Here is a 13080-nt window from a genome sequence, read left to right on the forward strand (position 1 = left end):
TTACCCCTGAGGCCTATGGCTGCTCGACACCATATTAACATTTCACTCTTGGGAGGTATCGCGATGGGGTTTGAATCACTTACAGTGACACGACCAATCTCACCACCAGTCAGCTCTACCTGCTGTCTCTGCATCAGAGCTCTGATTTCCTTCTGCAGGGCACGTTGCTCACTGTGGCCAGCGTTTTCTGCCACCTGTTGCAACAAAACAATCACTTCTGCAAGACAATTTTCTATAACATTAGTACCAAGAGTCATCATGGGATTACATTCTCGACGATCAATATCTACAATCACAATCCCTTGGGCTTTCAATTCCACCCGCCCCACTTTGATGGTGACCTCCTTATACCCCACTTGTGGCAACGGCTGACCATTACTGGCGATTATGGTGAAATCATCGTCAGGGCCACGAGTAATATCAGCGTCCTCCCAATACCGTTTGTAGAGCACGTAAGGTATAGTCGTCACCTGAGAACCGGTGTCCAGCAAAGCATTCAAGGGGATTCCATCAATCACTACAGGGAGAACTGGTCGTCCTCCAATATACTTGGTTCTCCAATGCTGCGGGCCTGACCGTCCTACTCCTGGGGGTTGGCCCTTTGCCCCAGGGGTTGCTCGTTTAAAGGACAGTACCTTGCAAGATGGCCCACCTGATGACAGCGGCGGCAGATGGGTCGTCCATCCTGGTGGAAGCGATCGTCGGGCCGGCTCCTGGTCGGCGGAGTCCTCCTCCGTCGCATCCAAGGGACATCCTCCGGGCTGGAAGCCAACTGGATCTTCTCTTTGGGGGCCTCCTGTAGGGACTGCACCGTCCGGGCCAGGGCAGCAACGCTCTTGGTTAGCTCTTGCATCTGGAGACGGAGTCCTGCAGGGGAGTCGTCCTCGAAGCTCTGGGCGTCGGCCTCCGCGGCAACTGGGGTATCCGATGCCACCTCCTGGTGGTAGGTGAGAGCGGGGCGCCTGGGTGGCACTGCGCGGCTGGGCTGCCGCTCCTGCAATGCCTGGATAGCTTTATCTTTAAACTGCGCAAAAGTCAAGTCTGGATTTTGCATGGCCAGGAAGTGCAATTGGCCCCGCTGGTGACTGCACAGGAGCCCCTCGATGAACCGCTCCTTCAGGATTTTATCCTCATCCTGCATGCTGCCGGGGTCACTCTGCTTAATGGCCCGCATCGCTTCCTGGAGATTAAGGGCATAGTCCCGTAAGCTATCCTGCGACCTCTGTTTGCATCCATAGAAAGTCAGTTTAATCTCTGTGGCAGTGCGAGTATCAAAGGTGGCTTTAAGCTTGGCAAAAATCTGTTGTGCAGTTCCTTTATCCTCAGCGGGCCAGGATTTCACTTCTCTCAGAGCCGCCCCAAAGAGTTGACCGGTTATCATATGGACTTTCTGAGGCTCGGTTAGGGGATAGAACTCGAGCAGGCTGCAGAGCCCTTCTTTAAAGTCAGTGAATGTATGCGCCTCCCCAGAGTATCGTGGGAGCCAGGTCGCTCCGGGCAGGTAGGGCATGGAGAAGGGCATTATGGCTTTTGCGTTAGCGGCGGTGTCCGACTGGCTGATGGGGGCAGCGGGCTCTGCGGCAGCCAGTGGCGGTATTAGGGCCGCGGCTTCGCCCGCTGCGGGGACCGGAGCTGCCCCTGCGTCCGCGGCTGCGACCGCCACCTCCTCTCCTCCCGACTCGGACATGGCCGTCCCTTCCTCCCACTAACCTGCTGGAGGTCGGAGTTCCTCTTCCGGGATTGGCGTCTCACCGCGCTTTCCGTTCCGCGCTTCTTTTGGCCGATCCCGCCCACGTAGCTAAGGCTCCTCCCTCCGCGCGCGGCAATGGCGAATTTTGGCGGTAACTTTCCGCGGCAAGCAGTAGCACACAGTCTCTCAATAAAGCTACAGTTCATGCACAACAAATCACAGTCTCTAGGCACACATGACCTGATTCTTCAGGCTTAAGTAGATCCTGTTCGTGACGCCAAGATTTGGAGCGCCCCCACACCGCCGCAGGGCCGAGGGGTACCCGGAGCCGGGCCTCTGGGATCTCAGTCCTGGGGTTGTCACGGTGGCTAGACCCGGTCCGTGGCCCTGTCTGTCAGTGGGGGACGTCCGTTGCAAATAGGTGCTGTTAACGGTGGTATAGCGGTGCAGTTGTGGGGTGCAGGTCGCGGTAAATAACGAGGACACCAGGTTGCAGTCTCTTTACCTCTTTACTGAAGATGTGGGAGACCTCAGTCCAGAGCGCTGTTAACTGGGTTTTCAGAGACCGGCCGGTCCAACGACACATCAGGAGCTCTCTTTACAGGTGGGAATCAGTATCTACCTTCTAGCGCTGTGTGTTGTAGTTCTTCCCTGCTGAGCTCCCGGGATAGTCCTCACAACTGTTTCTTTCTGTCTCTACTGTTCCTTCTCCGTCCTCCAGTTGATATGGTAGGACGCACCCGTATGACGGGGTAGGCCTGGAGTTCTTCCGGGACCCTAGAGTCGCCCCTCTCCCACAGCTGCCTCCGTTGTCTGCTTAGGTGTTAAGTGAGACAGCCAACCTGTAGTTAGCTGCCCTGCCGTGGTTTGCAATGTACTTAAAGTCTCTTACTTGCTCGGCGTTCCGGCCACCGACTGTTTGCGCCTCAGAAGGATGTTGCCTCGGTCTAACAGCAAGACCCCTTCTGGTATTTCTCCTTTTCTGTATTCCCGTTGTTTACTGGTTAGTTCTGCTCTGAGGAGTCTGCCAGGATCCCATCCCTGACAGGTCCTCTCACTAGCTCTTCCCAGCTACTTCTCCCTGTCTTCCTGTCCAACCCCCAGTTTTACCAGAGTTGTGAGGAGTGGCCTACTAGATAGGACCACCCCCCCTGGTGGCCGGAGTGTGAAGTGTGGTGTGAGTGTACCTGATCAGAGAAACTCCCTAGTGCAATCAGACGCACCATAGCTCCCCGTAGTGGCGGAGCCACAGCACTGCAACAACCAGGACTCTGGGGTGCTGCATATCCATGTTTGCTGTCTGTGTGTCACTGTGTCCGTGTGTTACATCCGTGTGCAGTCTGTATGCCGTTCATGTGTTTATATGTGCTGTCTGTGTGTTTGTGTGTCAGTGTGTCCATGTGTTACATCCATATGCCGTCCGTGTGTCCACTGGCGTAGCTAGAGCTTTTGCCACCCGGGGCTGTTTCCGAGTTTGGCGCCCCCCCCCACATTGCCGTCACTCAATGCCGGGCACCGCCCCCTCAGCACTGTTTACCCATGAAATCCGGTGCCTGCGCTGTGTATCGTTGTTTGGTGCAGGCGCAGAGAGCTCTGGCCGTCTGACGTCACAGCCAGGCTTGCAGACTGCGCCTGTGCGGCCACCCACCTTGGTAATCCCAGCCCCGCAGTGTGTTATGCATTATGCAGAGTGCGGGGCTGGGATTCACAAGCAGGGCGGCCGCACAGGGGCAGTGTCCAGCATTGCCCCAGTGTGTCCAGCATTGCCGAAGTGTGTCCAGCAATCTGCCCCAGTGTCCAGCATTGCCCCCAGCGTCCAGCATTGCCCCCAGTGTCCAGCATTGCCCCCAGTGTGTCCAGCAATCTGCCCGTGTCCAGCATTGCCCCCAGTGTGTCCAGCAATCTGCCCCAGTGTCCAGCATTGCCCCCAGTGTGTCCAGCAATCTGCCCCAGTGTCCAGCATTGCCCCCAGTGTGTCCAGCAATCTGCCCCAGTGTCCAGCATTGCCCCCAGTGTGTCCAGCATTGCCCCCAGTGTGTCCAGCAATTTGCCCCAGTGTCCAGCATTGCCCCCAGTGTGTCCAGCAATCTGCCCCAGTGTCCAGCATTGCCCCCAGTGTGTCCAGCAATCTGCCCCAGTGTCCAGCATTGCCCCCAGTGTGTCCAGCAATCTGCCCCAGTGTCCAGCATTGCCCCCAGTGTGTCCAGCAATCTGCCCCAGTGTCCAGCATTGCCCCCAGTGTGTCCAGCAATCTGCCCGTGTCCAGGATTGCCCCCAGTGTGTCCAGCAATCTGCCCCAGTGTCCAGCATTGCCCCCAGTGTCTCCAGCAATCTGCCCCAGTGTCCAGCATTGCCCCCAGTGTGTCCAGCAATCTGCCCCAGTGTCCAGTATTGCCCCCAGTGTGTCCAGCAATCTGCCCCAGTGTCCAGCATTGCCCCCAGTGTGTCCAGCAATCTGCCCCAGTGTCCAGCATTGCCCCAGTGTGTCCAGCAATCTGCCCCAGTGTCCAGCATTGCCCCCAGTGTGTCCAGCAATCTGCCCCAGTGTCCAGCAATCTGCCCCAGTGTCCAGCATTGCCCCCAGTGTGTCCAGCAATCTGCCCCAGTGTCCAGCATTGCCCCCAGTGTGTCCATCAATCTGCCCGTGTCCAGCATTGCCACCAGTGTGTCCAGCAATCTGCCCCAGTGTCCAGCATTGCCCCAGTGCGTCCAGCATTGCCCCAGTGCGTCTGTCTCCAGCATATTGCCCCCAGTCTGTCTCCAGCATATTGCCCCCAGTCTGTCTCCAGCATATTGCCCCCAGTGTGTCTCCAGCATATTACCCCCAGTGTGTCTCCAGCATATTACCCCCAGTCTGTCTCCAGCATATTACCCACAGTCTGAGTCAGACATAAAGAAAAAAAAAAAAAAAGTAAAATCCTCACCTCTCCGGTTCCCAGCGCAGGTCCCGTGCACTCAGCGTCTCTCCGGCTCTGCAACGCTCAGGACAGAGAGGCTGAGCGCGCAGTGATGACGTCATCGCACCCTCTGTCCTGAGACGTCGCAGAGTCAGAGGGCGCCGAAGACGCTGCAGCTGCCGTAGGAACCAGGAGAGGTGAGTATTAGAAGGGGGGGCCCAATGCCAGTGCTGGCATCGGGGGGGGAGGGCCTGGTCGTGGCGGCGGTCGGCGCCGCCCGAAGATTTAAAGGGCCCGCGTCTCCCTTTTTTTTTTTTTTTCTTCCTCCTCCTCCTCTCTGGGTCGGAGCCGCCCCCGGCATTGTGCCACCCGGGGCGGCCCGCCCCCCCTGCACCCCCCGCACCCCCCTTCCTACGCCACTGCGTGTGTCCGTGTTTGCTGTCTGTATGTTCGTGTGTCAGTGTGACCGCGTATTATATCCGTGTGCCGTCCATGTGTCTGTGTGAAACGTCCCGGCGCCATGGAACAAGAGGTACACTTTGCACCTTTTACTTTCACAATGACTATAGCCACAGGTGTATCTAGGGTGGAACAGCAGGGGCATGCGCCCCAGGCACAGCCGGCAGGGGGGTACAGTGGGCTGCCTAATGCTGACAGCCGGCACAGAGAAGCTGCAGCGCTCTGGCTCCCTGGGATCAATTGTATTCGCTAGGGTTGAGCGACTTTCATTTTTTTAAGATCGAGTAGGGTTTTGGGAAACCCGATTTTGTCCAGAGTCGAGTCGAGTGCAGTCGGCCGATTATCGCTAAAAGTCGGGGATCGACCGAAACACGAAACCCAATGCAAGTCAATGGGGAAGCATAGTCGGCAGTGAGTGGAGGCCAGGAAAACACCTACAGTGCCCATTTTAATGCCAAAAACATCCATTCTTGTTTCTGAAGCTTGCCAATCTTAATTAACTGTATAATAATAGTTGGGCATAGGGAATTGGGGGAAAGTTGTGGGGGGAGTAGGGCTGGCTCAAGTTTTTCGTGGGCCCAGGAAATGCGGATTACGTCACGGCGGTGTTGCAGGGAAAGGTAAGTATTTAAACGTTGCAAGTGCTGTGATCCTGAGCAAGCAGGGGGGGGCCCACTCGTTCGCATTGCCACTGACACAGGGCCCCTCAAAGTACGGCGGTGTGTTTGCATGGCGGGGGCGCCTCCCACCAGCAGCGACACTTTTGCGTACTCTGAGGGGCCCTGTGCCAGTGACGTCGCCAACGAGTATGCCCCCCCACCTGATGAAGGAACCTGCACTTTCATCTGCACCTTCCTCTTTGTCCCTGTGTAAGGTGGTATAACATGCGGGAAGGGGAACCTTACTTTCAGCAGGGTCAGATTCTGGCTGTGTAGAGTACAAGGGGAATGTAGTGGTCTAGGTCAATGTACCAGCAGACTCATTTAGCAGTGGCTGGGCAATGGGCAGGATGAGGAGGAAACAGATATAGGGCCAAAGAATAAAGTAGGCTACATGCAGTTCAAAATTGGTAACAGGACTAAACAGGCGGCATTGCTTTGTTCAGTGGAGTAGCAAACCCAAGAGCAGCAGACACTGTTTCAAGGGCCTAACCACACTAGTAGGCCAAATGCAGTTTAATATCTGATAGTATAGGGCGAAAGCCAGAATGTGGAAGCTCAGCTTTGTTCAGTTGAGGACAACACCAGGGAGGGGCAGACACCTTTAGTAGGCCGGAAAAGCCTATTGCATTTTTTAAAATGGTAATTTGGAGCAGAAGGTTGAAGCTCAGCTTTATTTAGTTGAGGGCAACACCAGGCAGGGGCACACAGACAGACACCTTTAGTAGGCCGGAAAAGCCTATTGCATTTTTTAAAATGGTAATTTGGAGCAGAAGGTTGAAGCTCAGCTTTATTTAGTTGAGGGCAACACCAGGGAGGGGCAGAAGCCGTTAGTAGGCCCTAACCACCATTTTTTTTTTTTAAAACCACTTAATGAGAGCCGGAAGGTTGAAGCTCAGCTTTATTTAGTTGAGGACAACACCAGGCAGGGGCACACAGACAGACACCTTTAGTAGGCCGGAAAAGCCTATTGCATTTTTTAAAATGGTAATTTGGAGCAGAAGGTTGAAGCTCAGCTTTATTTAGTTGAGGGCAACACCAGGGAGGGGCAGAAGCCGTTAGTAGGCCCTAACCAAAGTTGAAGGCCAAATGCAGTTTAATTTCTGATACTATAGGCCGAAAGCCAGAAGGTGGAAGCTCCGATTTAGACAGTGGAGGACAATTTGAATTAGGGACTGCAGACAGACTTAGTAGGCTGTCCCCTGTGGACCATGCATCCACCACCTCAACCCATTGCGCCGTAATGGACACGTAATCTTCCGTGGCCATGCCTACAGGTCCATGCGTCTGTTGTCAGGTGCACCTTTGTACTCACAGATTGCCAGAGTGCATGGACAATGCGGTCTTCTACATGCTGGTGGAGGGTTGGGATGGCTTTTCTCGCAAAAGAAGTGTCGACTGGTTAGCTTGTAGCGTGGTACAGCGTAGTCCATCATGGCCTTATTAATAGTAAATAAAATATATAACTAGGCTCTATGAACTTTTAAATAGGTTCCAGGGGTACACGGGCAGCATTGGTGTGGTCAGTGGAGGAGTATTGCAAGTAGGGGCTGCAGACAGGCTATCAAAGGCCTAAAATAACAAACAATAGGCTCATGGCAGCTTTACAGCGGTTACATGGATACACAGGCAGCTTGGTGGTGAGTGGAGGAGTAGTGCAAGGAGTGTCTGTCCCAGTACTCCCAAAATATAAATAGATGTTAATGTCTCGCAAAACAACCAAAACAAAAAAAAAGGTGGCATACTTAGGTACAGGGGTGGGCTCATCTACTGAGTTTCTGACATAGTAATTTGGCAGTAACTATTTAATGGTGCCAATATAGGACACAGACACAGACTACTTTAAGTTGCATCATAGATGTCTACAAATTTGTATTGTCAGTGCCAGACATTGAATGATGTCAGCGAATAGACTAAAGATTGGTGGAGCTGTGCGACATAATTTTGGACGTGGTAGAGCACATTTTGAGCTGGGGTAGGGGGGAACTCTCTTGAGGCCGGCGGGACCGCCCCAGGGCCCCTCATGTTACAACGGTGTGTCTGACGTTGGGTGCGCACCACCACCGCCAGAGACACTACATTGTACTATGAGGGACCCAGTAGCAATGCCGTCAACCAAAAGCGAGCACACCCACCTCTTCAGACAAACAGCAGTCTCACGGGTGCTTGCGCCAAGTCGCGATACCACGGCCCCGTGTGGGGAGTTTTGCCATTTAGGGAGGTGTAAACATGTCGTATGCTGTACAATCAGCTGCAGCAAATTAGACATTAGAAAAGTAATTCACAGGCAAGAGCTTTTCATAGGAAAGCTAGGTGTCGGCCGGGCAAGGTGGGGCAAAAGATTTCGAAATCCAGTTGTGGTTCATTTTAATGAATGTTAGATCGTCAACATTTTGGGTAGCCAGACGAGTCCTTTTTTCGGTTAATATTGAACCTGCAGCACTGAATACTCTTTCTGATAGGACACTTGCTGCCGGGCAAGCAAGCTCCTGCAATGCATATTCTGCCAATTCTGGCCAGGTGTCTAATTTGGAGGCCCAGTAATCAAATGGGAATGACGGTTGAGGGAGAACATCGATAAGGGATGAAAAATAGTTAGTAACCATACTGGACAAATGTTGTCTCCTGTCACTTTCAATTGATGCAGCAGTACCTGTCCTGTCTGCGGTCATAGCAAAATCACTCCACAACCTGGTCAGAAAACCCCTCTGTCCAACGCCACTTCTGATGTGTGCACCCCTAACACTCCTAGTCTGCTGCCCCCTGGAGCTCGTGTGAGAACGATCACGTGCGCTGTGTGCTGGGAATGCCTGAAGCAAACGGTCAACAAGAGTTGATTGTTTGGTTGCTAATATTAGTTCCAAGTTCTCATGTGGCATAATATTTTGCAATTTGCCTTTATAGCGTGGATCAAGGAGGCAGGCCAACCAGTAATCGTCATCGTTCATCATTTTCGTAATGCGTGTGTCCCTTTTTAGGATACGTAAGGCATAATCCGCCATGTGGGCCAAAGTTCCAGTTGTCAAATCTCCGGTTGTGATTGGTTGAGGGGCAGTTGCAGGCAAATCTACGTCACTTGTGTCCCTCAAAAAACCAGAACCCGGCCGTGACACGCAACCAATTTCCTGTGCCCCCGGGAAAGGTTCGGCATTAAAAATATACTCATCCCCATCATCCTCCTCGTCCTCCACCTCCTCTTCGCCCGCTACCTCGTCCTGTACACTGCCCTGACCAGACAATGGCTGACTGTCATCAAGGCTTTCCTCTTCCTCTGGTGCAGACGCCTGCTCCTTTATGTGCGTCAAACTTTGCATCAGCAGACGCATTAGGGGGATGCTCATGCTTATTACGGCGTTGTCTGCACTAACCAGCCGTGTGCATTCCTCAAAACACTGAAGGACTTGACACATGTCTTGTATCTTAGACCACTGCACACCTGACAACTCCATGTCTGCCATCCTACTGCCTGCCCGTGTATCCTCCCACAAATAAATAACAGCACGCCTCTGTTCGCACAGTCTCTGAAGCATGTGCAGTGTTGAGTTCCACCTTGTTGCAACGTCTATGATTAGGCGATGCTGGGGAAGGTTCAAAGACCGCTGATAGGTCTGCATACGGCTGGCGTGTACAGGCGAACGTCGGATATGTGAGCAAAGTGCACGCACTTTGAGGAGCAGGTCGGAGAACCCAGGATAAGTTTTCAATAAGCACTGCACCACCAGGTTTAAGGTGTGAGCCAGGCAAGGAATGTGTTTCAGTTGGGAAAGGGAGATGGCAGCCATGAAATTCCTTCCGTTATCACTCACTACCTTGCCTGCCTCAAGATCTACTGTGCCCAGCCACGACTGCGTTTCTTGTTGCAAGAACTCGGACAGAACTTCCGCGGTGTGTCTGTTGTCGCCCAAGCACTTCATAGCCAATACAGCCTGCTGACGCTTGGCAGTAGCTGGCCCATAATGGGACAACTGGTGTGCAACAGTGTCATCTGCCGATGGAGTGGTTGGCAGACTGCGTTCTGTGGAAGAGCTGTAGCTTCTGCAGGAGGACGAGGAGGAGGAGGAGGAGGGGGTGCGAACGCCTACAGCCAACTGTTTCCTAGACCGTGGGCTAGGCACAACTGTCCCTAAATTGATGTCGCCTGTGGACCCTGCATCCACCACATTCACCCAGTGTGCCGTGATGGACACATAACGTCCCTGGCCATGCCTACTGGTCCATGCATCTGTAGTCAGGTGCACCTTTGTACTCACAGATTGCCTGAGTGCATGGACGATGCGCTGTTTAACATGCTGGTGCAGGGCTGGGATGGCTTTTCTGGAAAAAAAGTGTCGACTGGGTAGCTCGTATCGTGGTTCAGCGTACTCCATCAGGGCTTTGAAAGCTTCGCTTTCAACTAACCGGTAGGGCATCATCTCTAACGAGATTAGTCTAGCTATGTGGGCGTTAAAACACTGTGTACGCGGATGCGAGGATAAGTACTTCCTTTTTCTAACCAGAGTCTCATGTAGGGTGAGCTGGACTGGAGAGCTGGAGATCGTGGAACTTTCGGGTGTGCCGGTGTACATGGCAGACTGAGAGACGGTTGGAGACAGTATTGTTTCCGCCGGTGCCCTAGATGCAATATTTCCTCCTACAAAACTGGTGATTCCCTGACCCTGACTGCTTTTGGCTGGCAAAGAAACCTGCACAGATACTGCCGGTGGTGCGGAAAATGGTGGCCTTACAGTGACGGAAGGGATGTTGCGTTGCTAACTAGCTTCATTGGCCGAGGGTGCTACAACCTTGAGGGACGTTTGGTAGTTAGTCCAGGCTTGAAAATGCATGGTGGTTAAGTGTCTATGCATGCAACTAGTATTTAGACTTTTCAGATTCTGACCTCTGCTTAAGCTAGTTGAACATTTTTGACAGATGACTTTGCGCTGATCAGTTGGATGTTGTTTAAAAAAATGCCAGACTGCACTCTTCCTAGACTCGGATCCCTTTTCAGGGATTGCAGACTGAGCTTTAACCGGATGGCAACGCTGTGCTCCAACAGGTTTTGGCTTTGACACGCGTTTTGGGCCAGATACGGGCCCGGCAGATGGAACCTGTTGCGATGTTGATGCCTGCTGCGGCCCCTCCTCCACCTCCGCTTCTGAACTACTGCCGCCTGCACCCTGTTCCCCCAATGGCTGCCAATCGGGGTCAATAACTGGGTCATCTATTACCTCCTCTTCGAGCTCGTGTGCAACTTCGTCTGTGTCACTGTGTCGGTCGGTGGTATAGCGTTCGTGGCGGGGCAACATAGTCTCATCAGGGTCTGATTGTGGATCTGTACCCTGAGAGGGCAATGTGGTGGTCTGAGTCAAAGGAGCAGCATAGTACTCTGGCTGTGGCTGTGCATCAGTGCACTCCATGTCAGAATATACTTGTAATGGGCATGGCCTGTTAAATGTTTCACTTTCTAAGCCAGGGACGGTATGTGTAAAGAGCTCCATGGAGTGACCCGTTGTGTCGCCTGCTGCATCCTTCTCTCTTGTTGTAGTTTTTGCTGAGGAGGACAAGGAAGCGACTTGTCCCTGACCGTGAACATCCACAAGCGACGCGCTGCTTTTACATTTACCAGTTTCGGAAGAGGAGGCAAAAGAGCTAGAGGCTGAGTCTGCAATGTAAGCCAAAACTTGCTGTTGCTGCTCCGCCTTTAAAAGCGGTTTTCCTACTCCCAGAAAAGAGAGCGTTCGAGGCCTTGTGTAGCCTGACGACGAAACTGGCTCCACAGCTCCAGACTTAGGTGGAATATTTTTATCCCCACGACCACCTGATGCTCCACTACCACTACCATCATTACCAGCTGACAATGAACGCCCACGACGACCTCTTGCACCAGACTTCCTCATTGTTTTAAAATCTTAACCAAAGTAACTTTATTTGTTGCTGTCAAACAACTTACACGGTGAGCTATAACTTCAGTATGATTTCAATATCCCTTAACAGGTTGGTGAGACCACAAGGAAAATCAGGCACAATGTTACACACTCTGTTTTCTGTGGCACAAAATCACAGAGATGACACACACGCAGGACTGTCACTCAAGCACTAATGTCAATATTAATCTCCCACCTAATTTATTTATTTTTTTTTCTCAGGGAGACTTTAGAAACCAAATAATATTTAAAAAAAAAAAAAAAAAAAAGGCTTTCTATGGCCCACAATTAGAGAGAGAGAGGTGGCACACCCAGGAGTCAAGACTGGCGCACAAGCTGAAAGGGCAATATTACTCTCCCACTGTTTTTTTATGTATTTTTTGTTTTTTAAGGGAGACTTTAGAAACCCAATAATATTTTAAAAAAAAAATAAATAGGCTTTCTATGGCCCACTGAATGAGAGGGAGAGAGGTGGCACACCCAGGAGTCAAGACTGGCACACAAGCTGAAAGGGCAATATTACTCTCCCACTGTTTTTTGTATGTTTTTTTTTTTTTTTTCAGGGAGACTTTAGAAACCAAATAATATTAAAAAAACCAAAAAAAAAATAGCCTTTCTATGGCCCACTGAATGAGAGAGAGAGGTGGCACACCCAGGAGTCAAGACTGGCACACAAGCTGAAAGGGCAATATTACTCTCCCACTGTTTTTTTAGGTATTTTTTTTTTTTCAGGGAGACTTTAGAAACCAAATAATATTAAAAAAAACAAAAAAAAAATAGCCTTTCTATGGCCCACTGAATGAGAGAGAGAGGTGGCACACCCAGGAGTCAAGACTGGCACACAAGCTGAAAGGGCAATATTACTCTCCCACTGTTTTTTTATGTATTTTTTGTTTTTTAAGGGAGACTTTAGAAACCCAATAATATTTAAAAAAATAAATAAATAGGCTTTCTATGGCCCACTGAATGAGAGGGAGAGAGGTGGCACACCCAGGAGTCAAGACTGGCACACAAGCTGAAAGGGCAATATTACTCTCCCACTGTTTTTTTATGTTTTTTTTTTTTTTTTCAGGGAGACTTTAGAAACCAAATAATATTAAAAAAAACAAAAAAAAAAATAGCCTTTCTATGGCCCACTGAATGAGAGAGAGAGGTGGCACACCCAGGAGTCAAGACTGGCACACAAGCTGAAAGGGCAATATTACTCTCCCACTGTTTTTTTAGGGTTTTTTTTTTTTTTCAGGGAGACTTTAGAAACCAAATAATATTAAAAAAAAAAAAAAAAAAAATAGGCTTTCTATAGCCCACTGAATGAGAGATAGCACACACAGCAGTGGCACACAAGCCCTGACTGAGGCCAATATTTTTCTCCCACTGATTGATGTAGTGTTTTTGTGTTGAGGTAGAATTTAGAACACAAATCACGGAAAAAATAAATAGGCTTTCTATGGCCCACTCAGTGAGAGATGGCA

The sequence above is a fragment of the Ranitomeya variabilis genome, chromosome 3 (assembly GCF_051348905.1).
Source record: "Ranitomeya variabilis isolate aRanVar5 chromosome 3, aRanVar5.hap1, whole genome shotgun sequence".
In the NCBI taxonomy this organism is placed as follows: Eukaryota; Metazoa; Chordata; class Amphibia; order Anura; family Dendrobatidae; genus Ranitomeya; species Ranitomeya variabilis.